This window comes from Phocoena phocoena, chromosome 17, assembly GCF_963924675.1.
Source record: "Phocoena phocoena chromosome 17, mPhoPho1.1, whole genome shotgun sequence".
NCBI lineage: Eukaryota > Metazoa > Chordata > Mammalia > Artiodactyla > Phocoenidae > Phocoena > Phocoena phocoena.
Window position 1 is genome coordinate 47,485,189 of NC_089235.1, and position 25,355 is coordinate 47,510,543.

Genomic DNA, 25,355 nt, shown 5'->3' on the forward strand with positions numbered 1-25,355 from the left:
GCCCCAATCCACTTAGCATGGATGTTTCTCATACTAATCTTCCTTAAATGCTGTTTTACCAGTGGAATGTCCTTCCACTGGTAAAAACCCATAATGAAGCTTTGTTACTTACAAATCATATCTTTTTTTTTAACATCTTTATTGGAATATAATTGCTTTCCAGTGGTGTGTTAGTTTCTGCTTTATAACAAAGTGAATCAGCTCTACATATACACATATCCCCATATCCCCTCCCTCTTGTGTCTCCCTCCCACCCTCCCTACCCCACCCCTCTAGATGGTCAAAAGTAGACTGCCTATTTTCTCTTCATTTGTTTGGTCTGGTGGGTTTTTACCTTCCTCCTTCATCTGCTGTGTGTTTCTTTGTCTTCTCATTTTCCTTAACTTACTGTGTTTGGGGTCTCCTTTTCACAGGCTGCAGGTTCGTAGTTCCCATTGTTTTTGGTGTCTACCCCCAGTGGCTAAAGCTGATTCAGTGGGTTGTGTAGGCTTCCTGGTGGAGGGGACTGGTGCCTGTGTTCTGGAGGATAAGGCTGGATCTTGTCTTTCTGGTGGGCAGTACCACGTCCGGTGGTGTGATTTGGGCTGTCGATGACCTTATTATGATTTTAGGCAGCCTCTCTGCTAATGGGTGGGGTTGTGTTCCTGTCTTGCTAGTTATTTGGCATAGGGTGTCCAGCACTGTAGCTTGCTGGTTGTTGAGTGGAGCTGGGTCTTAGCACTGAGATGGAGATCTATGGGAGAGCTTTCACCATTTGATATTACATGGAGCCGGGAGGTCTCTGGTGGACCAATGTCCTGCACTCGGCTCTCCCACCTCAGAGGCTCAGGCCTGACACCCGGCCGGAGCACCAAGACCCTGTCAGCCATACGGCTGCCAGTGTTGGAAGGTCTCCTGCAGAGGCGGGGGGTGGCTGTGGCTCACTGTGGGGACAAGGACACTGGCAGCAGAAGTTCTGGGAAGTACTCCTTGGCGTGAAGCCTCCCAGAGTCCGCCCACAAAGCATGTCTTGACTCCTCTGCTGGCTTATAAGGCTCTTCAGACCCCAGCCCCACCCTTGGGAGCCAGCCTTCTAAACCCCCATACAAACCTTCAGCTTTGGTTTGTCTGGTTTGCTCGTGGGCCCTCGAGTTATCCATGATTGTGTCTGCCTCAGGGACTTTGTACAGTTGTTTTATTGTCTACCCAAATTCTACTGTCCGAAGTCCCAGCTGAAGTCCAGTATCCTGTTTGAATCCCAGGAGGCCTGTCCCACTGTTACTCAACTTGACATCACAGGTCTTTCTGGGCCTTTAAGGCCACTGTGACTCACTGAACTACCCTATTCCCATTCCATATAAGTGCCAAAATGTGAATGCCTCTGGTCATCCATCTTATCCTGTACACTGGTCCCCAAACTGCCCTGTGCCTTCCCACACACATTCCCCAGCTGCTACTTTCCTTCTCACACTTTTCTCTGGAACCCCCATTTCATGGTGAACAAATCCTTCCACACCCCCAGTCTGTCTCCCATTCCTTGCCTTAACTGAAACCTGGCTATCATCTTGAATTGAGGGATGTTTACTCTAACAAGCCTCACATACTTCAGGGTTGGAAGGCAGGATTGGCCATTTCCCAGCTCCACAATATTACTGCCAGACCATTACTCTGAAAATAAATAGGAGATTAAGTCAGCTGGCCTGCCCACGCCCTATCCATGCCTGTATCATCTGACACCTTGCTGCCACTCCCACGACGATTAAAAAAAAAGGCACTTAGGTCATTGTCCTCCTTTCCTAAAGTAAAGTTCCTGTATTATAGCTTTAAAACAACTTTCATTTTTCTTTCTCCTTATAAAGTTACTATAGTAATAAAATTCCCCTATAATCTCAGCTATCCCCACCCCACTCCAGTGATGGCCACCATCCCTAACTGGAGATGTATCCTTCTGAAGTTGCAGTCTTGAATCTCCTTGTGAAGTCAGTGTCTTTGGAGATAAGGTTTGGGTCACCTTAGCCATTTTTACTGCTCAACTCCAGGGGCCCTCACCTGCCCTAAACTATTCAGTATTGGGGTCTTCAATCCCAACATTCCTCCCTCTGATCGCAACCTCCTTTACCTTCCAGCAGCCTCATGCCATCCCCATACCTGCTCTTCAGGTAAAATTGCCCAATTTTTTTTTTTTTAATCAAGCTGAAATTCACAAAATGTATAATTAACCATTTTAAAGTATAAATTCTGTGACATTTAGTGCATTCAAAATGTTGTGTAAATACTACCCAATCTGCAGATTCAAACGTGATTGCTATCAAAATCTCAATGGCTTTTTTTGCAGAAATAGAAAAACCCGTCCTAAAATTCAAATGGAATCTCAAGAGAAGAGCCAAAACAGCCTTGAAAAAGAACAAAATCGGAAGACTCACACTTCTTAATTTCAAAACTTACTACAAAGGTGTAGTAATCAAAACAATATGGTACTGTCATAGGACAGACATATAGACCAATGGAAGCTAATAGAGAGCCCAGAAATAAACCCTGAATATACGGTCAAACGCTTTTTAACAAAGGTGCTAAGACCGTTCAATGAGGAAAAGACAGTCTTTTTAACAAACAGTGCTGGGAAAGCTGTATAGCCACATGCAAAGAATGAAGTTGGACCTTACTTTACGTCATATATAAAAATCAGCTCAAGTTCTCTCTGCCAGCCGTTCAAGATGCCGAAGGGAAAGAAGGCCCAGGGGAAGAAGGTGGCCCCAGCCCCTGCTGCCGTGAAGAAGCAGCAGGCCAAGAAGGTGATCAATCTCCTGTTTGAAAAAAGGCCCAAGAATTTTGGCATTGGAAAGGACATCCAGCCCAAAAGGGACCTCACCTACTTCGTCAAACGGCCCCGCTATATCCAGCTGCAGTGGCAAATCCTCTATAAGCAGCTGAAAGTGCCTCCTGCTTTTAACCAATTCACCCAGGCCTTGGACCGCCAAACAGCTACTCACCTGCTTAAGCTGGCCCACAAGTACAGACCAGAGATGAAGCAAGAGAAGAAGCAGAGGTTGCTGGCCTGAGCTGAGAAGAAAGCTGAGGGCAAAGGGGATGTCCCCACCAAGAGGCCACCTGTCCTTCAAGCACGGGTTAATACTGTCCCCACCTTGGTGGAGAACAAGAAGGCTCAGCTGGTGGTAATTGTACATGACATGGATCCCATTGAGCTGGTGGTCTTCCTGCCTGCCCTGTGCTGTAAGATGGGGGATCCCTACTGCATCATCAAGGGGATGGCCAGGCGGGACATGTGGTCCACAGGAAGACCTGCACCACCATTGCCTTCACACAAGTCAACTCGGAAGACAAAGGGGCTCTGGCTAAGCTAGTGGAAGCCATCAGGACTGATTACGATGATGATATGACAACCTCTGCCTTCACTGGGGAAGCAACATCCTTGGTCCAAAATCAGGGGCTCACATTGCCAAGCTGGAAAAGGCAAAGGCCAAAGAGCTGCCTACCAAACTGGCCAGGTGAGTGTACACTATTGCATTTTCTGTACATAAAAGTAATAAAAATTCTTTGGCCAAAAATAAACCCAAACAAACAAAGAAAAATTAGCTCAAATGGGAATTCCCCAGAGGTCCAGTGGTTAGGATACAGTGATTTCACTGCGGGGTCCCGGGTTCAACCCCTGGTCAGGGAACTAAGATCCTGCAAGCCACGTTGCACAGCCAAATAAAATAAAATAAAATAAAATAGTATATATGAGCTATGCATTATATGCACACACACAGAAACTGTAAACTTCGTGAGATTTGGAGCTGTATCTTGCCCCAGACATTTTTTCCCACAGGTCTGGTACACCACAGTCTTGTCCCAAAGGAAGTTTTCAATATATATTTTGAATTAAATGAATGAAGGAGAGAGAAAGAATACTCTGTTTAATTCTTCCATTACCACCAGCATTATTTTTCTAAAATTCAGAGGCAATCAGGCCATTTTTGGCTCTGAATTCTTGCATGACTTCCCTCCCAGTGCCTCCGGAGTCGAGTGTGGGCTCGTTACCTGGCAGGCAACCTCCCTCCCTCTGCTCTCTGCATCCTCTCCACCTCATCCTCACCACGGTACAATGGAGGGAATGGCTTCGGCCTTTGTGCACTTGGTAAAATAGGGGCAATAGACACCACCTCAAGGATTGCTGAAACGATTAAATGAGGTGACATCTGAAAATGTCCAGCATATACTTGAGACCAGTCAATTCGTGCTGGTTTCTTTTTCTCCCTCCTGCACCCTGCTCTTTAGCCACATTGTAGTTTTTGCTGTCACAGAGCACACACATAGTTTCCCTTCTCCAAGTTTTTGCTTATTCTTTTCCCACTGCTTCACATATGTCCTCCTGGTCACTCTATAAAAATTTAATGAACACTTCAAGATGTATCTCAAAGTGCATTTACTCAGTGAAAGTTTTCTGACTCCCCCAGGAGATTTAAAATTGTCTGGGGGCTTCCCTGGTGGCACAGTGGTTAAGAGTCTGCCTGCCAATGTAGGCGATATCGGTTCAAGCCCTGGTCCGGGAGGATCTCACATGCCACGGAGCAACTAAGCCTGTGCGCCACAACTACTGAGCCTGTGTGCCACAACTACTGAAGCCCGCGTGCCTAGAGCCCATGCTCTGCAACAAGAGAAGCCACGGCAATGAGAAGCCAGCGCACCTCAATGAAGAGCGGCCCCCGCTCGCCGCAACTAGAGAAAGACCATGCACAGCAACGAAGACCCAACGCAGCCAGTAAATAAATAAATAAAATAAATTTATGTATTTAAAAAAAAGCTGTCTGGGAGGAAGAAAAGCTTACCTCTACCCTTCTAGGTTCTTCTGGCTGGTCTAAGAATGAAATTGATGTAAGACTGATGAACAGGAGAAAATCAAATTTTAATCTGTGCATATGGAAACCCTACATACATGAGAGGTTCAGAGACAGAAAGATAAAATGAGGCATATATGCCATCCTGAGCTAAGGAATGGGATCAGGGCCTGGAATTTCCAAGGACAGGAAGGCAATTTCAGAATAAGAAGAGCAGATGGCTGGGAATTAGATGTTTACTCTGCCATATAGATGGCACTGCTTAGATAAAATTTATTTCTGGTAATAACTTTTTCTGGGAAAAATCCCCAATTTTAACTCTTCCAGGTAGTTAAGGGAGGGGCAGTAGTTTCTCTTGAGCCTACAGGGTCTCCATTGCCTTTAGCACAAAATAATCCACATGCCAAATTAGCACACCTTAGGGAGGCCTGTTCTTAACCCTTACAATCCTTTATAAAGCTTTCATGTAATTTTGTAAGTTTCTTAAAAGTTTTCTTTTTTTAAAAAATGTATTCATTTATTTATTTATTTTTGGCTGCATCGGGTCTGCGTTGCTGCGCGCAGGCTTTCTCTAGTTGCAGCGAGCGGGGGCTACTCTTTGTTGCGGTGCGCAGGCTTCTCGTTGCAGTGGCTTCTCTTGTTGCCGAGCACGGGCTCTAGGCACGCAGGCTTCAGTAGTTGTGGAGCGTGGTCTCAGTAGTTGTGGCTCGTGGGCTCTAGAGCTCAGGCTCAGTAGCTGTGGCTCACGGGCTTAGTTGCTCCACGGCATGTGGGATCTTCCCGGACCAGGGCTCGAAGCCCTGTCCCCTGCATTGGCAGGCAGATTCTTAACCACTGTGCCACCAGGGAAGCCCCAGTTTCTTAAAAGTTTTCTAAGAAACTTTCATAGAATTGTCTTGTATTATAATTATTTGTGGACATATCTTATGGGCATATATGTCTTATCTTCAGAGCCCAACACAATATTTATTAAATTGAATTGATTTTTTTTATTTTGGCCGTGCTTCAAGGCTTGTGGGATATTAGTTCCCTGACCAGGGATTGAACCCTGGGCCCTCAGCGTGGAAGCATGGAGTCCTAGCCACTGGACTGCCAGGGAGTTCCCTTGAATTGAATTTTTTTGACCAGGAAATTTGGGGCTTAGATTTCATAAATGAAATACATCATAAAGGCTTTCCAAGTACAGTCTCCCTATAAATAGCTTCTCTCTTTATGTGATAACATCCAGCCTGGCAATTTAGCACCCTTGCCAGCCACAGCTCTCTGGAAGATATAGCTACACAAGACAGTGTAAGGTAATGTGACTTCTAGGGATGGGCGGTGGAGGTGATGGGGGTGGGGAAACGCACAGCTGATTGGACCAGGGGTGAGCACACACCTGACCCAGCAAGAACCAATCATTTGCTCAGAAACGACTTGAGTGGCCCAGGTTTTCTCAGAAGAGCCAGGCTAGTTCCTTCCTCTCTGAAGGACTTCAGTGTGTGTAGTCAATTGAGGGTGGGTCCTGGAGCTTACCAGCCATGGTGTAAGTCCAGGAGGAACGGCCAAGCTGTGCCTCTGGCAGGGTGAAGAAGCAGAGAAAGGGAGGCAAAATGGAGGAAAGGCGGAAGCTGGCGCAGAAGCAGAGACAGATTGACACAGGGAAGAGTCACCCTGCTCCTGAGGGCTCCCCAGTTCTCTGGCCAATTTGAATGGAGCCCAGCAACACTTCGTTTTCTGTCCTTGGATCCTGTGAGATCTCTGTGTACTCTCAGTAAGTACCCCGTTTTACCTTAGTTGGACTGATGTTTCTTACAGTCACGCACATCCTGGCTACAAAAAGGAAACTGTTTTTGTTTGTTTGTTTGTTTGTTTTTTGCGGTACGCGGGCCCCCCACCGCTGCGGGCTCTCCCGCCGCGGGGCACAGGCTCCGGACGCACAGGCCCACCAGCCACGGCCCACGGGCCCAGCCGCTCCGCGGCACGCGGGACTCTCCCGGACCGGGGCACAAACCCGCGTGCCCTGCATCAGCAGGCGGACTCTCAACCACTGCGCCACCAGCGAAGCCCGGAAACTGTTTTGCTGAATCAACTCCAGCATGTAATGTGTCCAGTTACCTGAATTTATACTTCATCTTTGTCCCTCCTTTACTAGCTAATGATGACTTTCAGCAAAATTTTTGCTCGCTCCATGTCTCGTTTCTTTAATAGGTAAAACACAATAATTTCATATCATGTTTTACCACTTACCAATTACTTTCCATACATTATCTCACATGAATTTTTTTTTAAGTTCTTAGAATATGGCAAAGAAATTTTATTCATATTTTACAGACTTCCCAAGATCTCTGTATACTCAGGTCACCATCAGCCTACCTCAGAGAATGTAAATATTTTTTAAAAAGGATAATAAACTGTAGCTTGAATGAATGAATGAATGAATACACTCTAAGATCTCTTCCACGAGAATTTTTGTTGAAAAACTTTCAAGTCGTTAGAGGTAACAGTGACTTCATATTCTATTTATATAAGTCCTGTTTCAAAATATATTGATACTGAGTTCAATAGTAGGACCACTAGATTGAAGACCTCCGGTTATGATAAAATGCTATATTTCTAAAAATATGCATAATATTCCTGCCTGAAGTTTAATTTCAAGGCTACAGGCTCAAGACCTTACCTAGACCTGTGAGCAATACCTGGTACTTTCCCACTTTAAAAATATGCTATCTTGGGCTTCCCTGGTGGCACAGTGGTAGGGAGTCCACCTGCCGATGCAGGGGACACGGGTTCGTGCCCCGGTCCGGGAGGATCCCGCATGATGCGGAGCGGCTGGGCCTGTGAACCATGGTCGCTGAGCCTGCGCGTCCGGAGCCTGTGCTCCGCGATGGGAGGGGCCACAGCAGTAAGAGGCCTGCGTACCGCAAAAAAAAAAAAAAAAAAAAAAAAAAAATATGCTATCTTGGGTTGCAAAGAACTTTCAGTACTAGCATGATGCCACACAGTCCTGTGTCCCAGAACTTGCTCGTGGTGTCCCCAAGGCCACTGACACAACCTGACCAGGTCCCACCACAGGCAACTTTCTTCCTCTCCTTCCTACCTGCCAGGGCTGCCTGACAGGCTGATTCTGCTCAGAGCTCGCAGCCCGCACATGGCTTAGGGGGAGGCCAATCGTGCTGCTCCCCAGAGCTGCCCTGCACTGTTCCACGCAGAGTCCTGCGGAGTCACCACCTTCTCCCCCCAGCTGCCACCATCAGACCACATGGCTTCTTTCTCATTTCAGCCCAAACGAGAAGAGTACCTTATGCAAACTAGGCACGAGCACAAAAACGCAACCCCCTTCCTCCCTCACACCAAAAAGCGCCTCCTTATATGATGTAGGGATTAACCAACACAGCGTGTTATAATTGCACCCACCTGAAAAAGAGACAGAAGGAGAAACCAGGTTTGGGGTTGGTTCACTGCTGAAAGAGCTGACCCTCAGTTGGACCTGTTCAATACTGCTCCAAGAGAAGCACCAAGTGTGTGTGTTGGAAGAGATCATAACTTTCAGCTCTTTTGCTATAATGTTGATAGCTCCCATTATAGTCATATGTAATAATGTTAGTAACATTGACATCATATGCTATGTTAATTCCTGTAGGTACATTCTGTACATAATAGAATGCATGTAAAGCCTTTAACATAGTGCCTGTCACAAATAAGTGTTCAATGAATGACAGATATAGAAGTAGTGGTAGTATATTATGTTATTATATTGCATAATATATTATCATTGCAGTACTAGTAGTAGTATCTTACTTATCCCACCCCCAAATCTTTGCTGAGCTTTTGCTTATCCATCAGTCATCCCTTCAGGAAACATCTACTGAGCATGTTCTACGTACGGAGCACTGTATTAGGCCCTGGGGGCACACAGAAGGATAGGCCCATGCTCTTTCAGGCATGGGTTCCAATCTAGCTTAACCACTATCTTTCTGGGTGGTGTTGGGCATGCTCCTTAAGCTTTCTGAGATTAAGTTTATTCAACTGTTAAATGAGTACAATAATTTCTGTGTCATAGGATTCTTGATGGGATTAGAAGCACATGCAAAGGGCTTAGCCCAGCACATTACTCATACAAGGAGAAGCACTTAATATAATCTTAGCATCATTTACTATGGAATTTTTATATGTCACTCTTAAAAAAGAATCCTGGGATTTCCCTGGTGGTCCAGTGGTTAAGACTCTGTGCTCCCAAGGCAAGGGGCCTGGGTTCAATCCCGGGTCAGGGAACTAGATCCCGCATGCCACAACTAAAAAGATCCTGCATACCACAACTAAGACCCGGCGCAGCCAAATAAATATATATATAAAAATTTTTTAAAAAGAACCCTAGGAGAGAATTCCTTTTCAAGCTCACGCAGGGATCACTAGTAGAACCTGGGACTCAAACCCTAGTCTACCTGCAGGCCACATAATGAGCCAATGCGATTCTGAGTTGGAAATCAGGATTTTCTCTTAGACACCCTGGTATATCTAGATTCCACATGTCTCCTGGACACATGAAGCATCGATATACATGGAAAGGAGATTTTTAAAAATAGAGGAATCTAACTCAGGCATAAATTCAAATTTTTTAGAAATCTTCAGACACCTGATATTACATGAAGTTAAATACAACGGCGTCCCTGTTCTGTGATTTTTCTGATGAAAAAGGAAGAAATGTGAAGCTGTAGAGCCAAACAAACCTCAAAAACCCTCTGGAAAAGAAATTTTTCTTTGTTGATTACCATACGGACCTAACAGTTTTGGAAACTTTGAACAGAATCAGTTTGTAAGGAGGCAGCCCTTGCTCCTACCCCTTCCCCACTACACACTTAACTGTAGCTTATATTCTGAGAACTTTAAAGTCTTCAAATTTGAATGATTTGCAGGCCCAGTGAAAACTAAAATCAAAACTGATTTGGGGAAAAACAGTAATTTTCTGACCTCTTTGTACTCACTCTTCAGAGTATTTTTTTATGCTTGTTTATTTTGGTAATGTCTCTTGGTTATGTGTTTTTCTTGCTTCGGTTTCATATAAGAAATGTTCCATCTGTGTATTCATTTTCTGGATTTATTCCCTAGAATTTTAAGTAAAAGATAGCTTAGAGCAGTGTTTCTCAAACATTTTTTCTCTTCAATCCACAGTAAGAAATATATTTTACATTTTAACCCAAATACACATGTATTTACAAATATCTAAAAGTTTCATGAACTAATATCCATACCATGAGGTATGCACTATGATTTTTTTATTCTATTCTATCTTGTGTATAAAAAATTGAATTACAGGTCCAGGAGGAGTGGGGGAGAGATGAATAGGTGGAGCACAGGACATTTCTAGGGCAGCAAGACTATTCTGTATGATATGGTAATGATGGACACATGACATGCATCTGTCAAAACCCATAGAGTATCACGAACAGTGAACCCTAACATAAACAATGGACTTTAGTTAATAATCGTGTATCAATATCAGTTCATCAATTAAAAATGTCCCTTCTGTGCAATTTTTGTGTTAACCTAAAACTGCTCTCAAAAATGAAATCTATTAAAAAAATCTTAAAAAATAAAGATAAAAGTTGGTTGTAATTTATAAAATTAATTTTACTACCTGCTGGTGGCTTCTTCTCCACAATTTAAAAACTTGTGACCTGTAGGAAGTGCCCTGGCCTTTTAACCAGCTCTGCTGCTCCATGGAGGCTGGCCTTAGACAAGCCGCATGATATTGTGTCAACTTTCCCATCTGAGAAATGGGGTTTTTTGATCAGAAAAATGCCAAGATCCTTTCCAGCCCCCAAATGTAAGTATTAATTCTAAGAATCTTAGAATGAAAGAGAAATCATTGTAAATTACATATACATTATTTAGGTCAACGCCTTTTTTATAGGCATCTCATGGGCACTGTTATTTTGTCTATTTAAAATAAATAAATAAATGAAAAGTAATGGTTCCCAAACAAACTATATAACTGCATTTTTCTCTGGGTTCCTGATTCAAGATCCTTGTGGGAGAAGCAAATAAAGAGCATTTAGAAAAGATGCAAATGGCACTTCTAGTATGGGTATTTGTCTGCCCTTTTTCCGTGGCCTGGCTAGAGTTCACCTGAACTCAGTTCTCATTGTTTGCCCCACTCAGTGTTTGCTGGGAGCCTACCGTAGCCAGGCCCCGTGCTGGGGGTGAATGCAGTGCTGTCCCACCTCTTGTAGCTTGGGTCAGGAAATGGAAATCAGGCTACTTCACTCCAGATCTTTCTTGCTTTCCCTACCCCAGGACCACTATGGAGAAGACAGCAATCTGGGAAGGATGCACGTAAGCTCTGGCTCAGGCTGACCTGGGGTGAATCTCAGTACTCAATGCTGCTTCTCAACAGCTGTTGAACCTCAGGTAAGTTATCTGACCACTCCCCTCAGTGTTCTCAAGTGAAAATGGGGTAATAATATCCCACCTCATAGGACTGTCCGAGGATGAAAGAGGGAATGGAGCTGTCATCTTGGTCCTACACAGTACTGCAAAGCAGATGAAGGCGCCCTTGGAACACCCTTCCCATTTTTCATATTTGCTCTGCCCCCTCTCTACCTCACCCCTACTTTCTGCAACCAACAATGTCATAGACGCTTCCCAAACACGTAGTGCTTCCTCTCACCCATTCAATTTATTTGCCTTATTTTCTAAGAAAGGATGACCCTAAACAAGTTGTAGAACAAATCACCTGTATGTTTCCCCTCCCATGACAAGAAGTTCCTGTAGGGGAACCCAACTGGCATTGAACTTCAGAGGCAGCCTAGAGAAGGAAAAGTCCATCACAGTAAGAGGGCAACACTCTGGGAGGTACAGTTGCAGTCTTCCCGCTCCGTTTTAGTGGGACTGCTTTTAGGTTGATTGCACAGTGAATAATAACAATAGCATCTAGGTTATTTAATGAAAGTCTATAATTTGCTGGGCATGTGCTAAACAGTTTGCATAAATATCTCCAGGCCTCACAACCACCATGAAAGGCTGGGTTTTCCTTGGTGTCCCTTGAGCCTCTCCATGAAGCAGCAACATGAGCTTGAATTCTAGGTCTATTTCCCTGAGATCAGGGAAGCCCAACCTGACAGTGGGGTGTGGGGATGGAGGAGGGGGAGGAGAGATTGCTTTAAAAGCAATCACAGAAATCCCTCAAGAATAGTTACCAGGGCTTCCCTGGTGGCGCAGTGGTTGAGAGTCCGCCTGCTGATGCGGGGGACACGGGTTCGTGCCCCGGTCCAGGAAGATCCCACATGCCGCGGAGCGGCTGGGCCCGTGAGCCATGGCCGCTGAGCCTGCGCGTCCGGGGCCTGTGCTCCGCAACGGGAGAGGCCACACAGTGAGAGGCCCGCGTACCGCAAAAAAAAAAAATAAATAAAGAATAGTTACCAGGGTGAGGGTAACAGCCAAGGGAACACCCAGGAAAGAGCAGCCCCAGCAGAGAGGGGGCCACCCTTACTGGTGATTGGAGTCCAGCAATCCCACTGATTGGAGGTGGTGAGCCAAGCCCGTGTCGGGCCTCGCTGACGCATGGCTGGGCTGAAGAAAGAACTCATTGAATTGTTCATGGAAAAGAGTGGTGCCTGAGAGGCCAGAGCTGGAGAATGAGGCCGCCTCAAGCACAGGGCTTGGCAGGACACCAGGGTGAAAGGTACAGCGAAGGACTCCCAAAATCAGTTCTTGGAGCAGGGTTTTGCGTCACAAGCTGACCACTGAGGGGAAAGATGGGCACTCGCAGGTTTTGCCTGTGTGTTGAGGTTCACTGCTGACATCAGATGTGTCTGAGCTGTGGCTCCACCTTCGCGTGAAAGGGGAGACCTGGACCTGCCTGAGCAGGAGGCGCCTGAAGATGGACAAGTCAGGCTATGCCCTGGGGCTTTGTCAGCGGGCCCTGGCTTCTTGCTTCCTAGAAGCTACCTGCACGGTCAGGAGCGAGAGGCCTTGGTGGCCAGATAACTTGGGTCTAATTCTGGCCTGAACGAACAAGGCCATAATGATAAAACATTATTTACTGTGTATTTACTGTGTGCAAACACTGCCCTAAGCACTTTGTGTCTCTTACCTCACTTACTCTTCTTTTTTTTTTTAAATAAAATTTATTTATTTACTTTTGGCTGCTTTGGTTCTTTGTTGCTGCACGCGGGTTTTCTCTAGGTGCGGGGAGCGGGGGCTACTCTTGGTTGTGGTGCGCGGGCTTCTCATTGCAGTGGCTTCTCTTGTTGCGGAGCACGGGCTCTAGGTGCTCAGGCTTCAGTAGTTGTGGCTCGCAGGCTCTAGAGTGCAGGCTCAGTAGTTGTGGCACACGGGCTCAGTAGTTGTGGTGTGCAGGCTCAGTAGTTGTGCACGGGCTTAGTTGCTCCACAGCATGTGGGAATCTTCCCAGACCAGGGCTCGAACCTGTGTCCCCTGCATTGGCAGGCAGATTCTTAACCACTGTGCCGCCAGGGAAGCCCCCCTCACTTACTCTTCGAAGCAACTCTGGGTACTATTATTATCCCCCTTCTGCAGATGAGGAGACTGAGGCAAGGGATAGTTAGCTAGTTTGCCCAAGGTCACACTGCCAGGTACTAATGGAGTCAGGATTAGAACCTGGCTGTGTGACTCTAGGAACAGAGCGTTGGGCTGCTTTCTTACCCTGCCTCTGATTCTCCAGAATTGTAAAATAGGCTAAACAGAATGCTTCCTTCCTAGTGTGTGGTGGTAGTCAAGTGGGATAACCTGGATAGCAGCGTGGGCACAGTGCCTGCATGCAAAACAGTGTGAGCTGCTGTTGGTGTGATTTATCATAGCCCTCTGAGGCCTTGCTACTCTTTCTGTTTCTTCTCAGATAACTTTCTTTTTTGTGGTACGCGGGCCTCTCACTGTTGTGGCCTCTCCCGTTGCGGAGCACAGGCTCCGGACGCGCAGGCTCAGCAGCCATGGCTCACGGGCCCAGCCACTCCGCGGCATGTGGGATCTTCCCGGACCGGGGCACAAACCCATGTCCCCTGCATCTGCAGGCGGACTCCCAACCACTGCGCCACCAGGGAAGCCCTCAGATAAATTTTTGATTAAGCTTCATGAGCATTTCAGCTTCTTGGGTTGGGACACAGCATCTATTTGGCATGCATGGAGGGGCTGGGCAGCAAAGTTTAAAAACCCTGTGGGGTAAGTGGGGATTCTGTGCTTACCTGAACAGTATTCCAAGAATCCTTCAAGGATGGAAGTTCAAGTTTAGTCCTCTGAGCAAAAAGTTTGGAGAGGTTCTTCTCTGCCTTTGTTTAACTGTAAAAAAAAAAAAAAAAAAATTCTCCATAGTAATAACAACAAACCTCCTGGTTTTGTTTTGTTTTTTGTGGCTCCCAGCACTCACAGAAAAAGAAAACAGATAAATTAAAACCACTTATGTCCAAGGTTCCCATAGGTAAGAGAAAGAAAGCTTTCTCCTTCTTGGGTAGGGGCAGATACGTGGAGGCGAGGGAGGGGTTTCACACCATTCTGGTGCCTCCCCTCCAATGCCAAAGCTGAGGCAGAATGAGTGACTCAGGAGAAGCCCCAGGGAAATTCTAGGTCTTGCTTCCCTGCATGCCAAGAGGATTCTTGAGTCTCCCCTCGAGGCAGGGAGCCCCTCAGATGCAGCCCAGCCCCTCTATGGAGAGAAGTTTCTACTCACCCACCTCTTAAAGAAGGTACCTGTCGACGAAAAATTAATCAGTCGATCTAAGAAAGAAATGGAAAACTTTATTGGAGCCAAATTTGAGGATTATAACGCGGGAAGAGCACATCAGAAAGCTCTGAGAACTGTTCCGCCGGTTAGAAGTCAAGGCACAGTTATATAAGTTTTTTGAGACAGAGGGCTGTACATAAATGACGTATTATTGACAGTTTACGTAATCCAGATCTAAGCGGCATCGTGGTGGGTCATGTGACCCCTTATAAGATCAAGAAAGAATGTTATCTTTTAAGGAGTTGTCTTGTAGCTCTTTATGGCTGAGCAGGTATTGCTGCTCATGCGGGAGGTCTGGTTGAAGTATAATGCAGATACACAATGCACAGTGAGGGGAGGGGGAGACCAAAGGGCAGAGATGAATTTTTTTTTTTTGCCTCACTGCGTGGCATGCGGGATCGCAGTTCCCCCACCAGGGATTGAACCCATGGCCCCTGCAGTGGACTCGCAGAGTCCTATCCACTGGACCGACAGGAAATTCCCCAGAGAAGAATTTTTATGTTTAGATTTTTCTTGTCTTGCCTGAAAATATAAATTTTATTTCACATGCCTAAGGACTTGTGGATGGGGAGATTCTGGATTCATGTTTTTGTTCCTTTTCCAGTTCTCTTGGGCTCAGCTGTGTGCTGCCTGGTCATTAGGGACCTGCCAGCCCAGGGCCCTTGTATACTCATCCTTATCCATAGTGTTGTAACTGCTCCAGTCCTGATGTCAGCACTCTAGGTCACTCCAGGTCCTGCTGGACCACTGTGGGAGGGACAGAGCAGAGAGGCGTGGGTCAAATGGGCTGCTTCTGAGATTGCCCCAAGAGACCTGCAGAGAGCTGGTGGGCTTGAGGATTAAAGACCTGAAAAGAGTCATAAGCCAGTGGCTCAGATTTCTCTTGCTGTTCCCATAGAGAGGCATTGGCTGATAGAAAATACTGTGCGAAATTTGAAGCTGTGGCAATGTTTGTATGTCCAACCATCTTTACTTCCATATCCGATCTCTGCAATTGCCTGATAGGGATGATTTGCCAGGCTCCAAAACTGTCTGTGGAGGGGAGCAAAGGAGAAGGCACTAAGGAAAGATGAGGGAAAGGGAAAGAGGGGAAACCAGTATCAAGGACTCTCAGGAGATTTTTCAGGGAAGGTTAACCGGAAGCAAAAAAAAAAAAAAAGTCACAAGTTTTGTTTTTAGAGGATATAATACATCTGTGTATATAATTACAGCCCCACTTAGAAATGCTACAGGGAATTTTCCTTTTCCTCTGCCTCCTCCCATGCAACAGAAAGCTCCAGTTTGGATTTCACACAGGAAGTGTGATGTAGTGCACACGGCCACGTTACACCAACTTTCAGGAAACCGGGAGGCCAGAGCTTGATACTTCCTGGTGGGAAGGACCTCTGGGGGCTCTTGGGCCCCAAGGGCAGTAGCCCCAGGGGACTCCAGGAAGAATGATCTGGTTCACCTGTAACAAGTGGAGAGTGGCCAGTTCTGAAAGCTTGCTTTCGGAAAAGAAAAGCTGGATTTGGCTGAGCGATAAGCGTGGGCACCTTTGACCCTTTTGTGCTAGGCAAAAAGGGAGAAGGTTGACCTCAAAGAGATACAGACTGTTTCCCTTTGGGCTAGAGGACCCAAGCTCTATTTTGTTTCTGCCTGGAAGACAAGTAGAGCTCATTCCAGTGCTGTCAAAGGTCACCAAATACCAGCATCCCTCGTCAGAGTAGCCGTGCTCAGTGTGGGCCAAAGACTCCTGGGGTGGTGGTGGTGGATTTTGTTTTGTTTTGCCCTGCAAGAGTGGGTACAACAGTCAGTTAAGGTCTGGTTCCCCTGGTGCCAAAAAACAAATCCTAGTACCTCCGGCTTCTGGCTCAGGTGTCCCCAGCCCTCGCAAGTAATCCAGCTGGAACGTGGAGAACAGAAAGGGACCGGATCCGCCCCTTCCTGTGGGTGGGTTCCTTTAGAGTTCTTGCCCAGGTCAGCGCACTTCCGCTGCCAGAAACAGAGCCCAGTGTTTGGGGCCCCAACTCAAATTACTTCCCAAGACAGCAGCAATTAGTTGCCTGGGGCCAATGGCTCCCCACAATCTTCATTGCTGAAGTAGTCTGTCACAAACTGATTTGTAATTCCAAATGTACCTGTGCCCCACCCAGTTGTCAACACCTTAGTAATTACCCTAATCCTAAAACCTGGTGCTTGGCAGAAAGGAAGGAGGAGGAGTGGGGATTCAAAAGAGCAGCTGCAGGGCTTCCCTGGTGGCGCAGTGGTTGAGAGTCCACCTGCCGATGCAGGGGACACGGGTGCGTGCCCTGGTCCGGGGAGATCCCACATGCCGTGGAGCGGCTGGGCCCATGAGCCATGGCCGCTGAGCCTGCGCGTCCGGAGCCTGTGCTCTGCAACGGGAGAGGCCACAACAGTGAGAGGCCCGCGTACCGCAAAACAACAACAACAAAAATAAAACAGGGCCTAGATGTGCCATCCAAGGCCTGCTAAGAAGAGCTCGCATTTATCCAGCACTCACTCTGCCAGGTATGCACTAAACACTTCTTTATTTCCTGTAAACCTCACCACAGTGCTGGAAGGTGCTGGTGATTCCCATTTTGCTGACGGGGAAACTAAGGCTCTGAGAAATGGAGTCGTTTGCCACGTGGCCAGTAGAAACTCACATGGCCAGTAGGAACTGAAAGCAACTTTGAACTCTCACCTGATTCTCAAGCCCTGAGCTTTGCAGCATCAGGGTGTACTGCTGCTTCAGGCCGATAGATTTAACAAGGGTGGGTGCCAGGAGATGCCAGTTGAGCCAGGAAGGCAGTCATTGCCAAAGTGTCAAAACCAGAAGGGGTCTGAGACCTGAGAAGTGGCAGTCCAGTAGCTGGAAAGCACGGGGCCAAGAGGAGGTGTTCCTGGGACACCAAGTGGAGGCAAGAAGAGCAGACCCCGTGCGCCTGTTGAGGAGCATAAAAGGCAGCACCCTTGGCCACTGCCTTATGCTAACCCAGTTTGGAAGTGGCAGAGGTGTGGAGAGCCAGGGAAGAGTTTCTGAATTTGTGTTAATGTCATCTCCCAGCTAAAGGCTGGTGGAAACAATGAAGTTGATGTTGCTTAAGTCATATGCAAATATAAACTGGTCTTCTTCCAAGATGTTTTGAATGGAATGAATGCCCCATCCGGGGGTACCTCCCAATACCTAGCCCCTAAAGAGCCCCTGTGAGGCTTCTCTATCCTTCCTAACCTCGGCTTCCTCCCTGTACCCAGCTGTTCAGGTGTCTCCCTGTAATAGTGAGGGCCAACCTCTCCACTGAGTGCCAGCACCAAGGCGTGGCACCACGCTATCTTCTCCCTCACCGCACAGCCAGACATGCTGCTTGGTGGATCTGGGGTCACCCTCTCCATCTGTCTCTCTTTGATAGTTCCATTTTTCTTCCATTACTGTGCATTTAGTGGTTGATGAATTCAGAGCATCACATTCATTTTTAAGAGAGTGCTTACTATACACCAGACACTGTTCTAAGTCCTGTACATGTATTGACTCTTTTTATCCTCATAAAAGAACATGAAGTGATTAGTACCCTAATCCCCATTTTACAGATAATAACACTTGGGGTCCAGAGAGGTTAAGCTACTTGCCCACGTTACACAGCTGATGAATAGCAGAGCCCAGGTAAGAATCTAGGCCGCCTGAGCCCAGTACCCACACTCTTAGCTGCTCTGCCATAGTGATTCTGGGCTGAGTCAGGGTATCCATTCAAATATCTCTTCCCGGGCATGTCAGACCTATTCGTGGCTGGGTTGCTGCTGCCGTAACTGGCTCTGGGCTAGCACACTGAAATTATATCAGGTTCCCAGGTGAGGACGGTGTTATCGTCGGTGGTCAAGGAAAATGTCACAGAGTGTTGTGGATGCTCTGCAGAGGGCGGCGCTGAGTGATTCACCTTCCCTGGGACACCCTCTTTCGCTTTGTACCTGGGCACTGTGACTCAGTTTCTACTGTCATCGGTGGTGAGTCCCGGACCCCTTTGGCAGCATCATCACCTATTCGTAGAACATGCAGTCAGCCCTCCGGGACAGGTGCAGAGCAGAAATTCACAGGAGGAACAACATTTAGTGTCACTCACAGGAAAGTGCCAATTCCAGAGCTTAAGAGGAACCTTGAAGGGAGTGAAGATAATAATAATTAATGCTTATTAAGCCCTCACAATGTGCCATCCCTGGTCTAAGCACATTCCAGGAACTTTGTCATTTAATCCTCACCTTGGCCCTCTGATGTAGATCCTATTATTATCCCCCTTTGGCAGATGAAAAAAATGAGGCACAGAGATGTGATTTCCCAAGATCACAGGGCTCGTAAACAGAGGATCCAGGATTCAAATGCAGCCAGTTTCTTCAAAAACTGAGCTCAAACATGCTGCTACTGGGAATTCCCTGGCATTTCAGTGGTTATGACTTGGCACTTTCACTGCCATGACCTGGGGTTCAATCCCTGGTCGGAGAACTAAGATTCTGCAATCCACACAGTGCAGCCAAAAAAAAAATGATACTACACCTGACACCTGAGCCCTTGTTCTTAACTGCAACTCTATTTGGGGGAGACAGGGACTTTCAGCTGTCTCATTACCAGCTCCATTGTCAGCCTTGAATGAATGAGGCCCCAGAAACAAAGTGAAAAGAAAGCTTGGCCTAAAATAACTGCATGACTCCTGACTGGGGAACAAGGTGGGGAGGTGAGGCAGGGGAGGGGGGTGCCTCCAGGTGGCAAATTCAGTAAGGGATGTTTCTGACTAGGCTCTAGAAGGAGTCAGAAGAGACTTCCCAGTCAACATCCATGGCAGCAGGGGGCACAGGGAGGGAGAACCCAGGTTGTTCCCTTGACCCTCTGAGTTCCTAAAACAAGACTCCAGCTCCGGTCATCCTTCCCCTCCCACCCTGACCTTGCTGAGCTCTCATTCTCGCCACCTGTTGCTGTTGGTTGCTTGCCCCCATTTCTGAGGTGCTGACAGGAGGGAAATGTATTGCCCGGCTGGTAACAGAGCTTTCATTTTAGCATTGGAAAGCCTGGGCATCACCACTTTGATGGCTACTAAGTATAACACTACTACTTTCTTTTGGATGAAATCTTAAAATTTTGCAAAGATATTTGCATATCATATATCTGAAAGGGATTAATATCCAGAATGTATAAGGGACTCCTACAACTCAACAAGAAAAAAATAAACACCCAATTAAAAAAATGAGCAAAGGATTTGAATAGATATTTCTTCAAAAAAGATATGCAAGGAGCCAATGAGCACATGAAAAGGTGCTCAGCATCACCCGTCATTAGGGAAATGCAAATCAAAACTACCAAACCCATTAGGATGGCTATAACCAAAAAAAAAAAAATAAAAAAAATAACAAGCCTTGGCAAGGATATAAAGAAAGAACACTTGGGCTTCCCTGGTGGCGCAGTGGTTGAGAGTCCGCCTGCCAATGCAGGGGACGTGGGTTCGTGTCCCGGTCCAGGAAGATCCCACACGCTGCAGAGCGGCTGGGCCCGTGAGCCATGGCTGCTGAGCCTGCGCGTCCAGAGCCTGTGCTCCGCAACAGGAGAGGCCACAACAGTGAGAGGCCCGCGTACCGCAAAAAAAAAAAAAAAAAGAAAGAAAGAAAGAACACTTGTGCATTGTTTGTGGGAATGTAAACTGGTGCAGCTGCTGTGGGAAATAGTTTGGCAGCTCCTCAAAAAGGTAAACATAGAATTACCATATTGTACAGCAATTGCACTTCTAGGTATATACCCCAAAGAATTGACAGCAAGGACTCAAATACTTGTACACCATTTTCATAGCAGCATTGTTCACAATAGCTAAAACGTGGAAACAATGTCTATCAATGCATGAATGGATGAACAAATTGTGGTATACCCATATGATGGAATATTATTCAGCCATAAAAAGGAATGAAGTTCTGACACATGATAAAACATGGATGAACATTGGAAACGTTATGCTAAGTGAAATAAGTCAAACACAAAAGGACAAATATTATATGATTCTACCTGTATGAGGTACCTAGCATCGGCCAATTCATAGAGACAGAAAGTAGAATGAAGGTTATTGGGAGCTGGAGGGGGAGATGAATGGAAAGTTCAATGAGGACAGAGTTTCTGTTTGGGGTGATGAACAAGTTCTGGAAATGGATAGTGGTTACACAACATTGCAAATGTACTTAACGCCATTGAACTATACCTTTTAAATGGTTAAAATGATAAATTTTGTTATGTATATTTTAGTACCATTTAAAAAAATCACCAAAAAAAAAGTATATAAAAAGTTCTGTGGGGTTTCATCTCAGCAGTTTATAATTCCATTGACAGTCACCATAACTACGCTACAGAGAGGAGTACCATGTGAGAACCACACTTGGCTCTCCAAGCTGGAACTGAAAACACCACTAGTCTACTCCTTGGAGTTCCCCCAAAGTGAATCTGTCCGCACATGGTTGCTATTGGACCCTACCTGTTGCTACAGTATCACTGTGCTGTTACTAAGGAATGAGACATGTCCTGACTTTCAGAGCATTCACACAGTACATAAAACCACTCTGTTCCTTGATATAAGGCCACATCTCCTTCAATACTTAAGCATTAAAAAAAAAAGTGAGCTAAGGATTTATTTGGTTAGAGTTTAAACTCCAATCATTGTTTAGTCAGGGACAGAGCCAATTGCAGTGTTTAAGCTTCATCATTTAGACAGGGACAGAGCCAACTTTACAGAATTCTGGAAGGCAAGCTTAACCTCAGGGTACCTTAACAGTTGTTCTCTGTGGCCAATCCTGAGGATTTAATTCAGAACAAAACTTTCATCCATTTATAACCCCAGTTTCTTCCATCTACTGGAAATACAAAGAAGAATAAGGCATAACTCCTGCTCTCAGGAGGCTGAGAGTCTGATAAAAATGTAGAAATAATTCAAATAGATTAAAGTAAATGTTAATAGTCATGTGTTCAATGTGTTCTGGGGTGACCGGGGTCAGGATTGGGGGCAAGAAGAGGGGCCATCGTGGGTCACAGAGACAGGATGACATTTCAACCAAATCCTGACGGAAGAATGGAGTTTTCCAGGGCGACAAAACACAAAGAGGGACTTCAAGGGGAAGGGACGGCATATGGAAAGCCACAAAGCATGACATGATGGGCCATCCAGAAATCCACAAGCAGCCAGGTGTGGGTAGAGCAGGGCGAGTGGGAGAGTGGCAAGATCCTGCAAGAATATAGAAGGAATTTAGGTGTTATCATGTGCTCCATGGGCAACTGCGGGAGGATGTTAACCACGGAGGGCTCCTGGAGGGGCACAATCAGGTTTTCGTTTCCGCAAAAAAATTTAAAGATTGGTGGTTGGATTTGAGGGATTAGAAACTTGGCACAAGGAAGCCAGCTGGAAGGTTGTCAGAGAAACCAAGGTGAGAGATGAAGAAAGCCCAGACACAAGGGCCATTTCAGAGGCAGCAGAGACAAGATAATAATTGTAGCTATTTTACTAGCTCGAGGTCCAAAATGAGGTCACCTCTCTTTTTGGCTCTGCAGAACTGAAAGACAGCCGGTCCTCCCACGCCCCCTTCTTGTGACAAAGCTGTGGGAACCCCAGACTTGCAATGGGAGTGGGGTCTGTAGCTGCTTCCCCCCTCCTTTCTCTTCTCTAGGCATCCTTGCTCAGCCTCCCTACATTATCTGAAGACCTCGTTTTACTTTACTATTATTTTAATTTATTCTATTTTATTTTTTGACTTCAGTTTCACAGATGCTTCAAAATTCAAGACAGGATAGGAAGACAGTGAAGAGTGTTCCTCTCACTTCTCTCCCATCTGCTCAATTCCCACCCGGACCTGCAAAGGGTAACCACTGTTTCTAGTTTCTTATGTATCCTTCCAGAGATATTTAAAAATGTGCATTCAGGCAAATATGATGATACATTCTTCCCTTCCTCCTTTTATTTCCTTTCCTTTTTGGGGGTCCTTCTTAGAATACGTTTACAAAACCCCAGGGGAGCTCATTGGGTCTTAAGGAGTCAGTCCTGGTTACCATTATGTCTACTGATAAGCCCTTCTCCTCTGCAGTGGCTAAAGGTATAAGGGCCCCAAGCAGAAAGTCATCTAGTGGGGAGGCCTCATCTCCTCAGGAGGCTCCATCCATCCCTGGACCTACTGCAGTAACTGAGGCACGAATGCCAGCTAGCCACAGCAGTCTAGGCCAGACCCTGAACACAGTAGAAAATGAGGCATCGCTGAGGCTCCCAGTCTCAGGCTGAGGAGGGCGATGCCCTCTGAGATGCTTAGATGTGACCACTCCACAGCCAAGAGGACTCACACTCTTAGCCATTTTCCCTGGGCTCACCCATGGAGTCAAGTGGCTGGACCACAGGGCACCAGCTCTGGTACTGCTCCCAGAGTCAGCTCTCCAGAACAGAACCCCACTCTGACCCTGAGCGCCCTGGGGGACACTTCTGTTCTTTCCCGCCAGCCAACCTCAGCCCAAGTCCAGCCGGGATATTATATTAACTTTTATATTATAAAGAGAGGCCCTAGGTCTCACTGTTTCCTTCCAGAAAGTTCTTTGCAGGTTGCAAACATGAGTGCCTTTGGGAGGAGCATTGCATCACTTCACACACCAGAAGCAGCTCAGCCCCGAGGGCTTGGGGACACATACAGGTTTTTGATTTCAGTGCTTAGGGCTGAGTTCTTTTTGGTGGGTAAGGTGGATTGTAATAATAAAGGAGGAGGATTGAGTTTGGGGAGGGCCTGGGAGAGGAAATCAGCTCTGAATATATTGAGCTTATCCGTGTGACCTCTCAGCTTCCTATTATAAACATAAATCCTGATTTTAATGGAATCTCAAAGCTGCCTATCACTGAATTCCCTCGAGTCTATACATACCACCCTTCATGATTAACTTTAAGCTGCTTCTGGATCTTAACTAATGAAAGTCATACTCTGAAATCTACACAGGATAGCTGTTTAAAAAAATATACCATGTGATACTTAGGGGATACAATTGATACACACCAAATATAATTATAATAGTGTTTAGTAGTTGAACAAAGATATTCATATACCAATGAGAAGAGGAAGGCTGTATAGAGGATGAACTTACAACTACCAGAGGCTACGATCATGCCGTGCATATAATAGGCATTCGATAATTTTACTTTAGTAATAATAGCTAACAATTATGAGTACTCACCATGAGCCAGAAACTCATCTAATCAATTGACATGCCCTATCCCTATGAGGAAGGTATTTTTATTATTGTTTTTCTTATTGTCATTGTATTTTCCATATTTTACAGATGAGAAAACTGAAGTCCATAGAGGTTAAGTAACTTGCTTTTTTTAAAAAACGTATTTTATTTATTTATTTATTTATTGGCTGCATTGGGTCTTCGTTACTGCCCGCGGGCATTCTCTAGTTGCAGGGAGCAGGGGCTGCTCTTTGCTGCAGTGCGTGCAGCCCTCTCATTGCGGTGGCCTCGTTTGTTGCAGAGCATGGGCTCTAGGCACGTGGGCTTCAGTAGTTGTGGCGCACGGGCTCAGTAGTTGTGGCTCGCGGGCTCTAGAGCACAGGCTCAGCAGTTGTGGTGCACGGGCTTAGTTGCTCCACAGCATGTGGGATCTTCCCGGACCAGGGCTCGAACCCGTGTCCCCTGCACCGGCAGGTGGATTCCTAACCACTGCGCCATCAGGGAAGCCCCAAGTAACTTGCTTTTTAATCACAGTTACTCTAGTAGGATATCAATTTTGCTACTACAAAGCCCAAAGTAACAATGACTTAGACAAGAGAGATGTTTAATTCTCTCTCATGTCAGTCTCATCCTGAGCTGGCTGGGGCTGATAAGGTAGCTCAACCTTGTTGGGGATCAGGCCTCTTTCATGTTGCTCTGCCTTATCAGAGGGGGTACCCTATTCCTCCATGTCAAAGATGGAGCAAGGAGCAATGTTACTTCTGTATTTCAACAGAGGAAGAAAGTAAATGGAGGGGAAACCTGCCCCTTTTAAGGGGATGACTTGGAAGTTATGTTCACAGTCCATTGGCCAGAATGTGGCCACATAGCTATACCTTATTGCAAAGGACGCTAGGAAATGTAGTCTTCACCTTGGCCACATGTCCATTAAAAATTCAGGGAAGAAAGGGAGAATGGTTACTACAGGACAAATAGAGATCTCTACTGCCATCAGAAGTAGAAGTGGAGGGCTTCCCTGGTGGCACAGTGGTTAAGAATCTGCCTGCCAATGCAGGGGACACAGGTTCGAGCCCTGGCCCAGGATAGATCCCACATGCCACGGAGCAACTAAGCCTGTGCACCACAACTACTGAGCCTGCGCTCTAGAGCCTGCAAGCCACAACTACTGAGCCCACGTGCCACAACTACTGAAGCTCGCATGCCTAGAGCTCGTGCTCCGCAACAAGAGAAGCCCCTGCTCGCCACAACTAGAGAAAGCCCGCATGTAGCAATGAAGACCCAACACAGCCAAAGATAAACAAATAAATTTATTTTAAAAAATTTTATTATTTCCAGTAATAATGATCTTTTTAATTTTATTTTTTTGAATTTTTGAATTTTATTTAATTTAATTTTTTTATACAGCAGGTCCTTATTAGTCATTAATTTTATATACATCAGTGTATACATGTCAATCCCAATCTCCCAGTTCATCCCACCACCACCACCCCTTCCCCCGCTTTCCCCCATTGGTGTCCATACGTTTGTTCTCTACATCCGTGTCTCTATTTCTGCCCTGCAAACCGGTTCATCCAAGCCAGAACTCTTAACTATTACATTCATCATACTCTTGTCTAAGGAGAATTAG

At 46.1% G+C, this 25,355-nt stretch overlaps 1 pseudogene; it reads left to right on the forward strand.

Annotated features, from left to right (window-relative positions):
• Positions 1-2,693: 2,693 nt before the first annotated feature.
• Positions 2,694-25,355, forward strand: part of LOC136136908 (large ribosomal subunit protein eL8-like) — a 38,770-nt pseudogene continuing 16,108 nt past the window's right edge.